Source organism: Lolium perenne, chromosome 2 (assembly GCF_019359855.2).
Source record: "Lolium perenne isolate Kyuss_39 chromosome 2, Kyuss_2.0, whole genome shotgun sequence".
NCBI classification, from domain to species: Eukaryota; Viridiplantae; Streptophyta; class Magnoliopsida; order Poales; family Poaceae; genus Lolium; species Lolium perenne.
The window spans coordinates 172,981,432-172,996,549 of record NC_067245.2 but is presented as its reverse complement, the minus strand read 5'-3'; the positions used below and the strand labels follow the sequence as shown (position 1 = coordinate 172,996,549).

The window sequence follows — 15,118 nt, the reverse complement described above, 5'->3', positions numbered from 1 at the left end:
TTGTTGACAACAACACATTACACAGTTTCAAGGTATGTGCAGATCTGTGAGTTGGTATACGTGAGTCAGGGTGCCCGCAGGGGATTTGGCCCGTTGCTTATGCATCTTTCCCTGACCTACTCCTTGAATATCCAATCATAGATCTGATACTCCATACTCCAAAGTTTAGTATAACACAAATCAAGTCCTTTAAAAGTTTGTCCTTATTTTCTACACTATTGATGTTTTCCTATCAATTCTACAGGGGATATGCATACACAAGACACAGTAATCTTCTATAGTCGCCCATGAAATTTTCCAAGCAGTCTAGCCTGAATCCTTTCTTATTTATTACATGTACACATGCATAGAAAGCTGGGCCTAAATCTGGAAGCTCTGAATAACATGGAAGTTATCCTTCTAATTACAATACATATATGTGTCAGAGAAGAAAATGTCTGAGCATTCCTCAAATGATCATCATGTCAGTAATAGGGAAGCTATCCTTCTGATTGTGCATGTATGTATACATATGTGACCTGCCGGTGCAATCCAAGGATTTTGCATCTTTTCATGTTGTTAACAGTCTGACGATTCGGATCATGTACACGTTAATTGTCTTGCCTTTTATGGGCTTCCCACTTAAACGATTACACTAATTTACATCTCATCGATTCGAGGGCCAGAGTTACAAGAAACCCTACATGTGTATGGTTGGATTTTTTTTTTTACTTTGACTGATTAAAATAGTAAAACTTCTCTGTCCCTCGGATAAAAATATATTTCTACATATTTTTACCAACTGAAAAGTGATTTAATCCCAACATGTGTTGAATAGTTAATAAGTATAGTACAAAATGCCATTTCAGCGTTTTTCGGTTACCATTCGTCCCTTCGTCGCATATGTGAGTGGCTTCTAAAATGTGACGACTTTTGCAATGTTAAAAGAATGCTTCTAAAATTTTACGCATATTTCAAATGTCGGATTGAAATGTGTTAATTTTGGTTACCACTATGTGCCAAATCATGGATTCTGGAACATCATTTGTTTTGATATTATTGTCCCTACCAAATGTAACACTATATAGAGCAACTGATTTAGTTAATTATTCCGCAGCAACGCGTGGGGTATCATCTAGTTCTAAAATAATGCAGCCTTGATTACTAGATTATAGTCATGCATCATTGAAGAAGCAAAAAAACCTACAGCAGTGCTGCCAAGTCATGGACCGAGAGAACCCGACCGGAGCCTAGTTTTTGCAGCTTGATGTTGCTGGGAAAATTCCTTGCCTTCTGTTTCGTTATTTTAGTTGTTCCTAGCTGTATCGTTGTACTCTGTACAACTTGTACCCTTCTATTCAATTTAGTGGAAAGCACGACAGTCTATCATTTCGTCCAAAAAAAAAACTCTTGTATAGAAACATTAGAGAATCTCTAGTGGCTTTTCCTAAATTGTTCTTCAAAATGATTTGGGGCGCGTAGAACAATTGACCGCCCTCGGTCGCGTGTCCCAAAGGCCGACTCGGTCCGGCGCAGCCTAATACACGCCCCCTTCCAGTCCCCGCTACAAATGGATCATTGAGGAGCATCAGACGCAACTAAAAGCGACACAGGTACCGACCTGCCAGCAGCCAAAGCTGACGTTATTGTTTTCCACATTTCTTTCGCAACACGCCTTCCCTCTCGCCACTCATATCCCTCCCACCGCTGCTCAAATTGCTGGCCATTCCGACGAAATATATCGCATGCCGCAAAATCCAGACCCACTAATGGCTATGATCCAAAATAAGGTAACTCTCCACCGGAGAACAAACAAATGGATTTTGGTGGCAGGAGAAATCTTTACTATTATATTGGAGTTGGTCGTACGTCATACAACGCGTTTGGTGAAGGAGATTAGGATCATCTGGACCGTTCAACATAATATCAACTCCTCCGCTCAATATCCATCCGTCAGATCCACTCCTTGCCGTGTTACGGTAGGATTGCTGGAATCACGTGAAAGCAAAACGACCAGATCTGAGAACCACCGCACAAACGGAATATTTGAGGAGTAGTTGATGGCAAATTAATTATCTTTCCAAAAATACTCTCCACATGCCACGCATTGCATGTCACCCTCCCTCCCTGCTCTCTCTACAGTAATTTCTCTGGTCATCTTCTCCCTTGTTTCTCCAATCGTCGGCGCGGCGGCGACAGGTACTAGGCTTGGATGCCTCGTTGGCGAGAACGAGGGCCGGCGGCGGCGGCTCTCCGGCGAATAAGCAAGTCCGGGGCGGAGGGAACCAGGGGCGGCCGAGCGGGTGCAGCAGCTCGCAGAGTCAGGGGCAGGTGTGGCGGCTCGCAGGCGCGGCGGCGGTGGGAAACCGGGGCAAGTGCTGCGGTGACGGCTCGTAGGCCGGCGTGGCGGCGAGAATCAGGAAGGGCGGAGGCGGAAATCAGGTAGCCGGTCCATGTCCACTCCGAATTGGCCTCCTTCCCCATCCGATTTGGCCTCATTTATCTCGGCGGCGGAAATCAGGTAGCCGGTCCATGTCCACTCCGAATTGGCCTCCTTCCCCATCCGATTTGGCCTCATTTATCTCCAATTTTGCAAGGTGAGATGAACTGTGTTGCATATGCTCCTGTTTACTCCGATTTTGACCAGGGGATCTGCTGTTTATTCAATATGATTAGAGAAGAGCACATATAGCCTATGGGCCAATGTATCAAGGTGAGATAATTGCATAACTTATACATGAGAGATGTACATATATTATCATGAATTAGTAGTTATTACTTTAGGTGAATCATGTCTTGCCTTCTCCGATTCTAACCTGAATTAAGTGTGATATACGGGTCACTGTCGCTGTCTCCCATTCCAGGACCGCCGCGCCGCCACCCCAAGGCTCAAAGCTGCACCATCAAGATGACGTTGGCTGGCTCATCCGCTGCTACCACATCGGCATCGATACCTACTCCTTCCAATGGCCGCGATTTTCAGCCGCATTCTCTCTAATATATCCTACATATATTGTTTAGATTGATTCATGCGTTAATTCAATTCAATCATGTCTTGTTCTGTTCGTTTTGGTGGCGATGAGGTGAGCCTGCCATTTGCTTCCTGCTTCCCTTCCATACACAAATAATTGAGATGGGATAACGTAGATCCAATTCAATATACAATAATTTTCAAGATATTTATGTCTGACCATATGGGACTGTGAAGACCCTAAAAGAATTTTGCCTGCTGAGCTACTTGAAGACCAAAGCAATTACACATGGAACGTTTCGTATATGTACTTTACCTTGCCTAATTTCATTTGTTACAATAGACTGTACTGTACTAGAATTTCCATTTTATATCACATGGGTGGGGTTCTTTCAGCCATATCACGCCCTCTTAAGTGTGCCAGATGGCTGGCTACCGGAATAATGTAAATTTTGCCCTACCTTGAAGTTTATCCTGTATGTCGGTGATAACGTGCGTCGTCATCCTCTCCGGAGAATGGTGCATGAAGATATCTAAAAATCTTCATGCATCATCTGATTCAAATTTATGTTTGTTTAAGTTTGCATACTTTATTTTTGAAACTCACTCAATCGGGTAGCGCATGTTAGCTATTACATCTGTTGTTCTTACATTTCTTGGAATTGCTTTGTTTTACTTGCCTTAGATCATTATTTATTATAGTACTTCTATAGTTATTTTGGTGCAGGGTCTATAACTTCCTTTATTTTTTTCATCAATGCAGCTATGAATTACCATTTGATGTGATGCTGACAAGTTATGACATAGCCTTAATAAATTAAGACTTTCCTTTCAGAAATTCCCTGGCTCTATGGTGATTGATGAGGCCAAGGGTCTTAAAAATCCATCAATTCTATGTGAAACTGCTGCTTTGTTTCTAAAATGAATCACTTCTTAACCGGGGACTTGCATGACTCGATTACAACACTTATTCTGCATTTTCTTCAGGTACTGTATAGTGTCTTAAAGGCCATTTTACGATGACAAGGTGTCTACCACTAGAAGGCATTCCTATCCAGAACAAACTTTCTGAACTATGGGCATAGATGCCCTTCTACATGCTATCCGTTGTCGGGCCACTCGATGAGCTTCTTTCTATTTGCAAGGAAGCAGGTGATTTGCGAGCAAGTATGTACTCACTCCGGTCCTTTTTAATTGACACGGAGGTGTTACTGGCATGCATGCAATTAGCGTCTGTGCGTCAATTATTGCAGACCGGAGGTAGTACCTTCATAATATTATAGAGGGATCCATCTATAGCTCTAATCAGTTTTTAGAGTGACATTCTTTTTGTGCCTTCACAAACAAATTTAACTTCCACGTGCGAAAACTGCGTATTGTGTGCTTTGTAGGTGGTTAATGCCCCGAGCATAACTTCCCCTTGCACAAAACTGTGCTAGGGTGTGTGTCATTTTGTGCAGGATATAGAACTACCTTTGTTTTTGATAACATATTCTCTCTTAGGGGATCTTGCTTCCCAAACCTTCTTGAGCCCCCTATGTTTATTCTCTTATCTTCTTCTTTATTGATTTGTAGCAATATATTTTGATTTTTTTTGCACAAACTGAGGACTAAATCCGTTTTATAATACAACTGAAAACAATCACATGGTTGCCAAGGATCTGATAGTGAATTGATCAATACCTTTTTCTTATCTTTGTTGAGCTACTTTTATTATTACCAAATACCAACGCAACAGTTCCTTGATCCAAGTACATAAGAATGAGAAGTGACCCATACCACCATTGCGCCATGCTTGCTTGAGTGTAGTATTAGTAAAGTTCAGAGTTTCCATTCTGGATAGTCTTAGAGGTTCCCTGTGTGAATGGCTTAATGGATTTTATGTGTGGATCGTGCTGGGGTTGCAGCAGAATCGAGGCCGCTGTTTAAAGGAGGCTTGCGACAGTGAGACACCGATGAAGAAGTGTGCCCATGGCTTTTTTCCTAACTCGCCAAGATGGGGGTTTGGTTTTTGTTCATATTCTTTTTGAAGTCCACATCATCTACACCAGCCCCCTGACGTGACAATCAAGCGACACAATTATTTCCAAATGCATGTTCCTATAGAGTATTTCTGATCTTCAAGTGCATCATTGTATTTCTCATTATCCAAATACATGTTTGAGTGTAATATTTATTTATTTTCCAAATGCATGTTCTAACTCAAATAATTAATTTCGAGATACATCCCTCGCATTTTATCCAAATTTTGTAGCCTGCAGATCAATAATATTTGACTTGCTATCAAGTTTAAAAGATTTTTGAAAAATACAGTGTGAAGTTTCGTACCTATTTTATCAATATGTCCGTTGCACCTAATAATCAGTTGCTTTATAGAAAGATAATGAAGTGAATAAGGAAAGGGCTGAGGAGCACAAGGAACAAACCTCAGTATAATATATAATGAAGACGGGATAGGAGGAGCAATGACATCCTCCAAGCTAACAAGGTAAGAGTTAAGACATCAACCTGAATTCGTAGCACCAGTAATTATATGAGCTGAATTTCTAGGACTAGCTTGATTGCAATTAAGATAAAATCATGCAGGTGCACCTTCATTTTGCTTTGAGTAAGTATATTTATATGTTTGTGAATGTGTATTTATTGTCACTTTCTCGATTACATGATAGCGTCAAGCATCCAATGGACTTTTCATGTTCTAAAGAAGCTCAATAATGGCATATATACTTGTATACCAAGCTAGAGCACATTTGAGGTCAGTGTTAATATTTTTGGATCTACAGAGAATGTGTGTACAAATGGTATTGAGCTGGTTGTTCCTGTTCAGTTGGACAATCCGGTGGACAATGGCATGAGGAAGCCACATGATTTAGGCGAAGCGTAACGGACGGACTCTCATCCTACCATCGTCACACATGCTTGTACTACTACATCAAATGGGCAATATATATGAAAACTATTACATGAGACAGTTTCCAAGTGAAATTGAAAGATCGAGATGTCGCCTAGAGGGGGGGGGGGGGTGAATAGGCAATTACAAACTCTTGCGGATTTGTCTTGTAAGAATGCGGAATTAAACTATCGTTTAGTTTACAAGCACAAACCCTAAATATGCTAAGCTCAACTAAGTGTAACAATAGCAACTAGAGCTAAGCAAGATAGGCACAAGATATATGTAGCACAAGTGATAGCAAGATATATATACTTCAAGCACGATGGCTATCACAAGGAAAGAGAGCTCGGGTATAGAAATAACCGAGGCACGCGGAGACGAGGATGTATTCCCGTGTTCCCTTGCTTTGCAACAAGGTACGTCACGTTTGGAGGAGTGGAGGTCCCACGAAGGATTCCCCGCGCCACGAAGGCTCACCCTATTCTCCGAACCACACCCACGAAGGATTATGGCCCTTTCCTTATGGTTAGCTTTTCCTCCGCTCCGGAGATGGCAAGCTCCACAACCACTTCACAAGCTCCACGAAGGAGAAGCCCGGGCCCCTTCACAATCTTCCACGAAGAGATCACCGGGACACCAACCAAGCCAACTAGGAGGTCACCCTCCAAGAGTAACAAGCTCACGGTCTCTCACTCGAACAAATCGTGGTGGAGAGCTCAACACTATGCAATGATGCAAAGCAAGAACACCGGAGGTGTTCAAGTCCTTCACACTCAAATCCCACCAAAGCAACGAATGCTAGGATGAGATTGGAGAGGAAGAACAAGGGGGAAAGTCAACCAAAGACTCCAAGATCTAGATCCCAAGAGATTCCCTCACTTAGAGAAGAATTGGTTTGGTGGAAGTGTAGATCTAGATCTCCTCTCTCAAATCCTCAAATATGAGCAAGAATCATGGGGGGGAACAAGAGAGAGAGCAACTTCTTCAAATGCAACAATGGAGGTGAGAGAAAGGGAAGAAGTACACAGCCCAAGGTGGAAGAAGGGCTATTTATAGCCCAAGAGCAAATATAACCGTTGGGGAAAAGTTGGGCTGAGTCACCGTCGAGGAGGCCGGTCAACCGGGCCTGGGACCGGCCGTCCGGTTCAGACCTGGTCAGACCGGGCCACAGACCGGGCCATCCGGTCCACAGACCGGTCGACGGGGGTCGTGACCGTACCAAGCTGAAATGGTTAGTGGATGGGGCCGCGATGGCACGGGGCCCGGGGCCGGTTTGAACCGGGCATGCGGGGCCTACGGCCGGTCACGCCGGCTAGAAACCGGACCAAGATTAAAAGCTATCGGATAGTGCCCGGATGGCACCGGTCCAGGGCCGGTTTGAACCGGCCATCCGGGTCGACGGCCGGTCACGCCGGGCTAGAAACCGGGCCAGCAGGAAATCATGTTATACAAAAACTGTGATAACTTTTGTGTCCGGACCCCGATTGACATGAAACCAATTTTGTTGGAAAGATAACGACGAATAGAACCCCAACAAAAACTGGAAATATGGAGACTCCTCACAGAACATTTTAGATGATTTTAGAGAGGGAGTCTCCCACCGTTAAGAAACGGTGAAGACGTCCAAACTCGAAAACGCAATAGAAGATGCATGCGGATTCCGTTTTCGATGAACTTGGGCTTGTTGTAAAGCTAGCAACAAGCTCAAGAACCTCTCACAGAGAAACACCAAGAAGCAATAGGGATATGCAAAGTATGCAAAGGATTGAGCTCCCTAAGACGATGCGATCAAGTTACCCAACCGAAAGCCCCTCTTGATAGTGCGGCTATCTATCCTATAATCCGGTCTCCCAACAACCACCTTGAGACCGGTAAAAGGAAAACCTAGCAAGGCCATACCTTTGCCTTGCGCATCCCGCTTGATCTTGATGACAGCTCTTCAAGCTCCACTCAAGCCGGAATGCCTCACTTGATCATCGTCGCTTCGTGAAGACTCACAAATGCTCCCCCATACACCATGATGGGAAAGCTCTATTGATGCACATCTTCACATGTCCATCATCACCAAATGGACGGCAAGCTTCAAGTATGTGATCCACTCAAGATGCTCAACTTGAACTTGCCCAACTCAACCTTGTATCTTCTCATACTCTATCATACTATCTTGAGGTGTATAAAGAATTCTTCACTTGGAATCAAGCTCTCAAGATCTTGATCATTCATTGCTTATCTCATAGGATAGAGCATGGCTAATATTGAGTTCCACATAAGAACTCCATCTTCATTTCTTCTTCTTGATCATATCACATATATATCTTCATACCGATGATCTTGATGCCAATACACAAGGTATATCTTTATCTTCATGGCATCCATACTTGAATCCAACACATGGAGAGCAAGTAGTACCTATGGAATATTCCTTCATATAAACTCAATGAAAACATTAGTCCATAGGGGTTGTCATTAATTACCAAAACCACACATAGGGGCAATGTACCCTTACAGAAATATTAATCAACAAGATGTAATTGTTCCTGGCAACGACAAATGGGAATACAGAGCAAGATCTGCTCACCGAATATAAGGGATTAACATGTTGCTTTCTTCTCAGAGAGAGATATTTTTGTAAAAAAAGATTGATAGAGCTAGGAACAATATAATCCAAGCCATCTCTTAGCTGCTTTGTGATGCTCCAAGCAACGCGCTTGATTGTGAAACTACTCAGAATCTTTGTATATTGATCTTTTAAACATCTTCCATGTGTACTTTTAATCGTAACAACATTATTGCTCTTGGATGATGGTTAGAAACTGAAGAATATTTTTTTGGTACACAAACTCATCTATCATGCAATAGAGTTGAAGACAACACACTGGCTGTTGTACAAGAATAATTTTGAGAATATCAGTGACTAAATCTTAATCAATATTGTAGAAAATATTTAGTTATGTACTTGATTCTTATGCATTTGACATTGATTATCAAGATACTTCAAGCAAAGTGATATTTCTTTTAGATTACTATGTATCTATCTCTTTTTATACATGTTTTTTATTCTTTCATTATGTTTACATATAGGACATTTGCATAGAACTAATTTTTTTTTAAGAAAACCGTAGCAACGCACGGGCATTCAACGAGTGAGTTAGTAGTATTTAAGTTGTCAAGTTTGGCCAAGTTACTTCTAGACTTTGGCTAAGTTAAATTTAACAAAAGGGTTTATCTAAAGCTCAGTTTTTTTGAGAATCAATACCACATATATTCATAATAATAATAAATATTATATGGTAGAGATACACAAGCTGTCTCCAATGATTACAAAATAAAGTCTAAAAGATACTAGCAAATTTTTAAGGTCTTCAAACTCTTTCTTCTTCCAAGACACAATCTTGTGATTTCTTGAAGGAAACCAAAGATAGATAACAAACCATAGATATGTAAATACCAACGAAAGTTCTCCCATAATTTTAATTTGAGCTGCAATGGCAAGGCTACATGCACGCGCACAACCATTAAAGTAGTCGATCAACATCGGCAAGAGTACCAACACCAGTATGTCAGGGAATAAAAACCGATCAGCCTCGTCGACGTCGATGAAGAGTTGAGAGTACGCATCACCATTATCGAGGACGTAGCAACCGGGACCAAAACTGCAAGGATAATCCTCCTCGCGGCAACCATGAGATAAAATCTAAAATCGATCTGGCGAAATAAAATCTAAACACCCATACCTAGATAATTGCAATCTTTCGACATCATCATTGACGGCAGGAAGTAGACCTCGTCATCGAACGAAAGGCCGAATATCACTTATTGCAGACAATGTTATCTCCTTGCGAGAAAACCAACAAGAAAACAGCTACTAAAACCCAAACATAAACTACTAAAAAAATCTAGAGCTCAGTTAACTTAGACTTAATCTAATTTTCAGTAGAATTAAATCAGCGTGCATAGTTAAACGATTTACTCGGATCAACAACCGTTATTTCTACTTTTGTGAACATGGCATGGGCTTTCACGTTGAAACTAGGCTACACTATGGACGTTTCTACACGGTGCCCGGGCACGGGTTTGCTCTCCGCGGTGCCCCACCCGGATTAGGAAACAAACACTTCCGACAGCCTAGACATGCCATATTAGGAAACCAACGCACTAGACAAGCGGAAACCCTGACCTACACCCCTTCTTTTTTATTCATTTCCGTCTCCAACAAGCGCAACCTCCATTTCTTTTAGAACTTTAGAAACCTCCATTTCTTTTAGAACCTCAAAAAAATACAACCACACAAAGCAAAACTTCATCCAATTTATAAAAATTACACCCCTCACAGAAACAACACATACTAGCGAGTTTGTAATCTAAAACTATGATGTAAAACTTACACAACGATGGATGTAGAAATATGATAAAACTTACAGGCAGAGGCACTAACACTGGGATCACAAATATACTTGTTTTTTACACCTTGATCCATTCGACATCCTAGATGTAGAAAACTGATTAAAAAAAATACATTCAAATGCATACAGTTTCATATAACTGGGAGAAAATACACCTTAAGCCTTTCATCTGGATTTAAAAATAGATAGATAGCTCATCCAGTTTCAAAATTACAGCTAAAATTGGGGCAAACACTACTATTGTTACATCCTTCCATACTTTTGGATGTAGAAACAACAGGTTTCTTATCGATTCCATCTCTTAGCAAAATTGTGCATCAATGGCAAAGATCACACCACCAGCATGATGAAGAAATCTCACCTGTGTTAATTGGTCGAGTGGAGGAGCAACTCGAATGATGCAGCCTAGTGCACCAAGAAGTTGTGCTCGGAAACGGGAAAACAAACCACCCTCCCGCACCACGACAGCACGCCTCTCTTCGCCGTTGTGGTAGGATGAGGAATTGGCCGCTCCATCACCAGATCCTCCTCCACTGCAACCGTGCCTCCCCTTCTACGCCACCGTCGCCTCCACTAACACCACCACCTCCATGTAAATCCGTCGCCTTCCGCCTCAAATGCCGTGTGATGCCCTCCACCCGCACCACTACTATCAGTCCAGTATGGACTCTGCTCTTCGCTTCGCGAGCATGGAGGACGTGTGATTCCCCATCACCCCGCACCACCACTAACTCCATGGCCGCCGCCCTTTGCGTTGGGAGCACCGGCAACGTTCGTTTTCCCCTCCCAAATGCATGCATAATAGATGTAGAATTTGGTGATGAAGCATCAGGATCAGCCCTTCCCCACCAACCCCAAAGAAACAATTTATGGTTCTTCATCTGTACAAAGAAATTGCAGGAAAAATCATACCAAATGTACGTGTAATTATCTACGATCTGAAGTACAGTTGACGTCAGACAACCATGTTGGCATGCATGTAAAATTGACGTTTTTGGTGCATACCAGAAACATACAGAAAACTCATAGGAACAAAACCATTCATATTCAGAAAGGATGCACGTAAGAAAATTCCAGGAAATACATGCATGACCATGCGGATGTAGATTTGCCAGGATGCATGTAGAAAAAAATCAGGGAAAATCCCTGGTTGCATGTGGATTGTCCATAACATGTACTTTCATAGCATGAAGAATAGAATCTAGAACCATATCATGAAGAATGACCACAAAAGGATAACCTGAAACCTGTAGCAGATATACAAAACCAATTGGGTCTTCAAAGTGTAGACCACCTAGGGGAGTGATCTTGTAAACATGAAGTAGTTGCTGCTACTTTCTTGCAGTAATACATGAAGTCGTGCAAACTGTATAAAATATCAAAAGGTAATGTTTGTCTACTACGAACATAATAAATGCATCCCATATGCATATTTTAAAAATGAAAATGCATCCTGCCAATGAAACACTAGTGTCTAATCTCTCCAAAACTTACATGAATAAAACAAAATACGTCCTATGGTGATAATAATACATCCCATATGCACCATTTAATAATGAAAACACATCCCGTTGAATCAAAAGAAAAGTTCATGAAATAAACACTATTATCTAATATGACCAAAACTTCAATAAAATAAAAAATACATCCCATGCGCTGGAAAATTACTAATTCAATCAGATTAGGATGTACGTATTGTCCAGATTTACAACCTGTGGGTTTGCAAAACTATCCCAGTACTTGCTTCTGGTTAAACAAAAAAACACAAGTCTACCAAAAATACATCATGTGAGCGCACAAATGCTAAGGCCAGATACCTAGGATGTATATATTAAAGGAAAAATACATTCTGCTATATTTAAAATTAACTAATAGTCAGTGCACAGATGTAATAAATCATAGCTATTATCAGAAGCTAACATAGCATACGTGTATGTAAGAAAATGGCTTGCATAATTTTTTTTACCACCAAATCTAGTTTAGGGGTCAAAAAATACATCACAAAATCAGCTGACGAGCACTACAAAAGCCTGTGTTGCTGCAAGTAGTTCTAGTGCTAGTAGAATGCAAGACTGTGAAGCTCAAGTATTGGGAGCTGGCTAGTTACCATGCTGATAGGAGGCAGTTGAGCAGCGTCATGTTGTATGGCACGCCACAGAGGTCTTCTCTGTCAATTTCCTCTTGACGATCCTCGTGAAGGTGCCCCTGCAACGCAATACAGCCCATCCGGAATTTCTCACCGGTCAGAAGAAACAATGGAGAAGGGCAGGGAAATGCGGTAGCGTTTCATAGAGGATGGAATTGGAAGCTTAAAAAATAATAATGATAATGGAGTGCGGCCACATCATATGCACATATAATTGCAGTGTTCCAGTTCACCACACCATATGTACATATTATTATATCACTGTCGGCCCAGCAAGAAATCATATCACCCTAAGCATTGGATGTGTAAATACAATCATAATCATCCTACCGTTAAATACAAGATGACATGAGATGCGCCCGCCTATATGTCTAGATGACCTTACTCTGCTTTTCCTTTGCTTCTTTCTGGTAGCTGGATGCGATTTGGTGCAAGTATGCTCACAGTTTTACTTCAGAGAAGTACATGACAGCTGGCTTTTGTTAAAGAACAATGACATCAGGAGATTAAACACCCCAAGGACAGATACCCAGTATCATTCTTTGGGAAAACCTACTATTTGTTACATCCAGATCTGGAGGAACCTACTATTTGTTACATCCAAAATCTTTGGGAAGACCTACTAATCAACACCCTAGATGTAAAAAGAAAGAAAAAATCATCCACCGCTACAAATTTCAGATTTTCCACGAATTGTTGAACACTTCCATGTAAATGCCCAAGTTGGTCAGGTAATAAGGAGAGGTTCAAGCAGCTGAACCGGGAACATCTGCCAGCATCCAACCGGCAAAAATATACATGCTAAAACAGAGACACAGACCATGAAGAAACCACCATGATCACCACCGTACCTGCGCTCATAAATATACATCCTATAGTGTTGACCACCACTAGCTCATCCATGGAGAATGACAACGATGGAGAGCTAGGAACTGCTGCGAATAAACCTGCTAGAACACTAGTTTAGTGCTAAAAAATCAACGGAGAATTTGCCACGCATCTTCCATAGTTAGCTGGGGCTGTGTCTCCGCAACTAGAATCAAACGTGAATCAACCCCTAAGCAACTAAAATCAAACGAGCGTCGACCCTAAATTACCACCACGGAAAAGCAACAACCGGATGGGGAACAGCTCGAGATTGAAGCACTGACCATCTCCAAAAAAGCAACATAAGTTCTGGACACAACACCACGCCGCCGATGCCCCCGCGCCGACGCCTTCAAGCTCGCCCAGTCCAACTTGAATGCGTCGAATTACATGGACCCATCGAACGCGTCGATCCACGAGTCCGCGACGGCGAGGCTGCTCCATGGATCCCACCCACCAGGAGGAACGCCCCACGGCGGCGGTCTGCTCGCCGCCGATGGGGTTGATTTAGTGGGGGGGATTGACGAAGGATTGAGAGAAAGTGGGTGCGGGTGAAGAGGAGAAGGATTGAAGACGGAGTTGACTTTGAACAGGGGAACGGGAAAGAGGTACGACCGTACGAGTAGTTGCCTTTCTTTTCTCGCTTCGTCCGAGCCACTCGATTGTGATCCAACGACTAGGAGAGGGGAGCACCCTGTAAGACTAGAGCGTGTCAATAATTAGAAATTGGGCTACACTATATCATGTTGGGCCGATTTTGTCTTGGTGGTTGGATGATACGGCTGTAGGTTAGCCTACGTCACAACTTTTTTCCAATCGTTGGCTGTGTATCTACACTACTTAAAAAGGAGGAACATGTTCCTTATTCTGCCACTACGACCAACCCCTTCGTCGTCAGCCAATACGTCCGTCCGCTTCGCCGCTGCCCATTTTGCATTTTAGCCCTTCACTAACTACAAAATCTACTAGCATTCCGCGTATTTATATCATATTTTGCAATTCCACCCGGTAGTTCAGCCAAGCGCATCGCGCGGCCGGGAGGTGGCGACCCAGACCTGAGTGGCGGCGGTAGCCATGGGCCTCCCATGGAGACGGCAGCCGAGGGCCTCGCGCAGTGCCGTAGAGCATATCGCCGTCGGCTGGCACTCCCACCAGTGGTCGTCGATGAAACCGCCAGCGCCGCCACGAGCTTTCCGTGTTGCCGCCCCTGATCTGAAGCGCCGGCCTCCCCGCGCTGCTGCTGGTCACCTGCAGGAGTTGATGATGTTGCGTTCTCCCCAGGCTGATTCATGGCCTCCTTCGAGCGATCTACCCCTCCCCGATCTGGGCAGGGAGAACGCGGATCTGATCTACCCTCTAGGTTTGTCTTCTTTTACTATCTGGATGTGTTTTCTCTATTGGTGACATGGATCTGAGCCTTGGGTTTTCTTGTTCACGTTCGTAGGAGATCATGATGGGGCGCAGCAAGATCGAGAACTCGTCGAAACGGCAGTGACCTTCGCGAACCGCTGGGCTAGGTTCCTGGAGAAGTCTCGTCAGATCCGGGAAGATATTGTGCGATGAGAAGCACAAGGTTATGGTCTAATCTACTCCAGCAATCAAATAAACATATTTAGGATTTCCATACCCTAGAAATGTTTTTAGAGCAACACTATAATGATCAACATGTTTTTAGAGCCACATCTTGGCTTATTGTAAGATGATAGGAAGGGAATACCTTGTTTATTCGATACTGGCATTGCTCTTTCTTTGCCACATCTTGGCTTATTGTAGCTTTATGGTGTATATAAGAACAATAATTGTGTTTTCAAGAGAGAACATCACTGTAGAGAAAATGACCATGATTCTTAGGAAGCCGT

At 42.7% G+C, this 15,118-nt stretch overlaps 2 long non-coding RNA genes across 6 annotated transcripts; one reads left to right on the top strand and one right to left on the bottom strand.

The window, feature by feature from the left end:
* Positions 1 to 2,022: 2,022 nt before the first annotated feature.
* Positions 2,023 to 5,905, top strand: LOC127330282 (uncharacterized). Of its 3 annotated transcripts, XR_011752103.1 has the most exons (7): positions 2,024 to 2,500; positions 2,577 to 2,692; positions 2,844 to 3,251; positions 3,938 to 4,117; positions 5,327 to 5,438; positions 5,620 to 5,705; positions 5,778 to 5,905. It is a non-coding gene; the product is annotated as an uncharacterized lncRNA (long non-coding RNA). The 3 variants fall into 3 exon arrangements; XR_011752102.1 differs by having other exon boundaries at positions 2,023 to 2,692; positions 2,844 to 3,257; XR_011752101.1 differs by having other exon boundaries at positions 2,025 to 2,692.
* A 4,166-nt stretch (positions 5,906 to 10,071) lies between these two features.
* On the bottom strand, positions 10,072 to 13,847 carry LOC127333958 (uncharacterized). Of its 3 annotated transcripts, none has more exons than XR_011752099.1 (3): positions 13,544 to 13,847; positions 12,354 to 12,451; positions 10,072 to 11,612 (listed from the first exon to the last, which is right to left on the bottom strand). It is a non-coding gene; the product is annotated as an uncharacterized lncRNA (long non-coding RNA). The 3 variants fall into 3 exon arrangements; XR_007871714.1 differs by having other exon boundaries at positions 10,072 to 11,127; XR_007871713.1 differs by having other exon boundaries at positions 10,072 to 12,451.
* Positions 13,848 to 15,118: the final 1,271 nt, after the last annotated feature.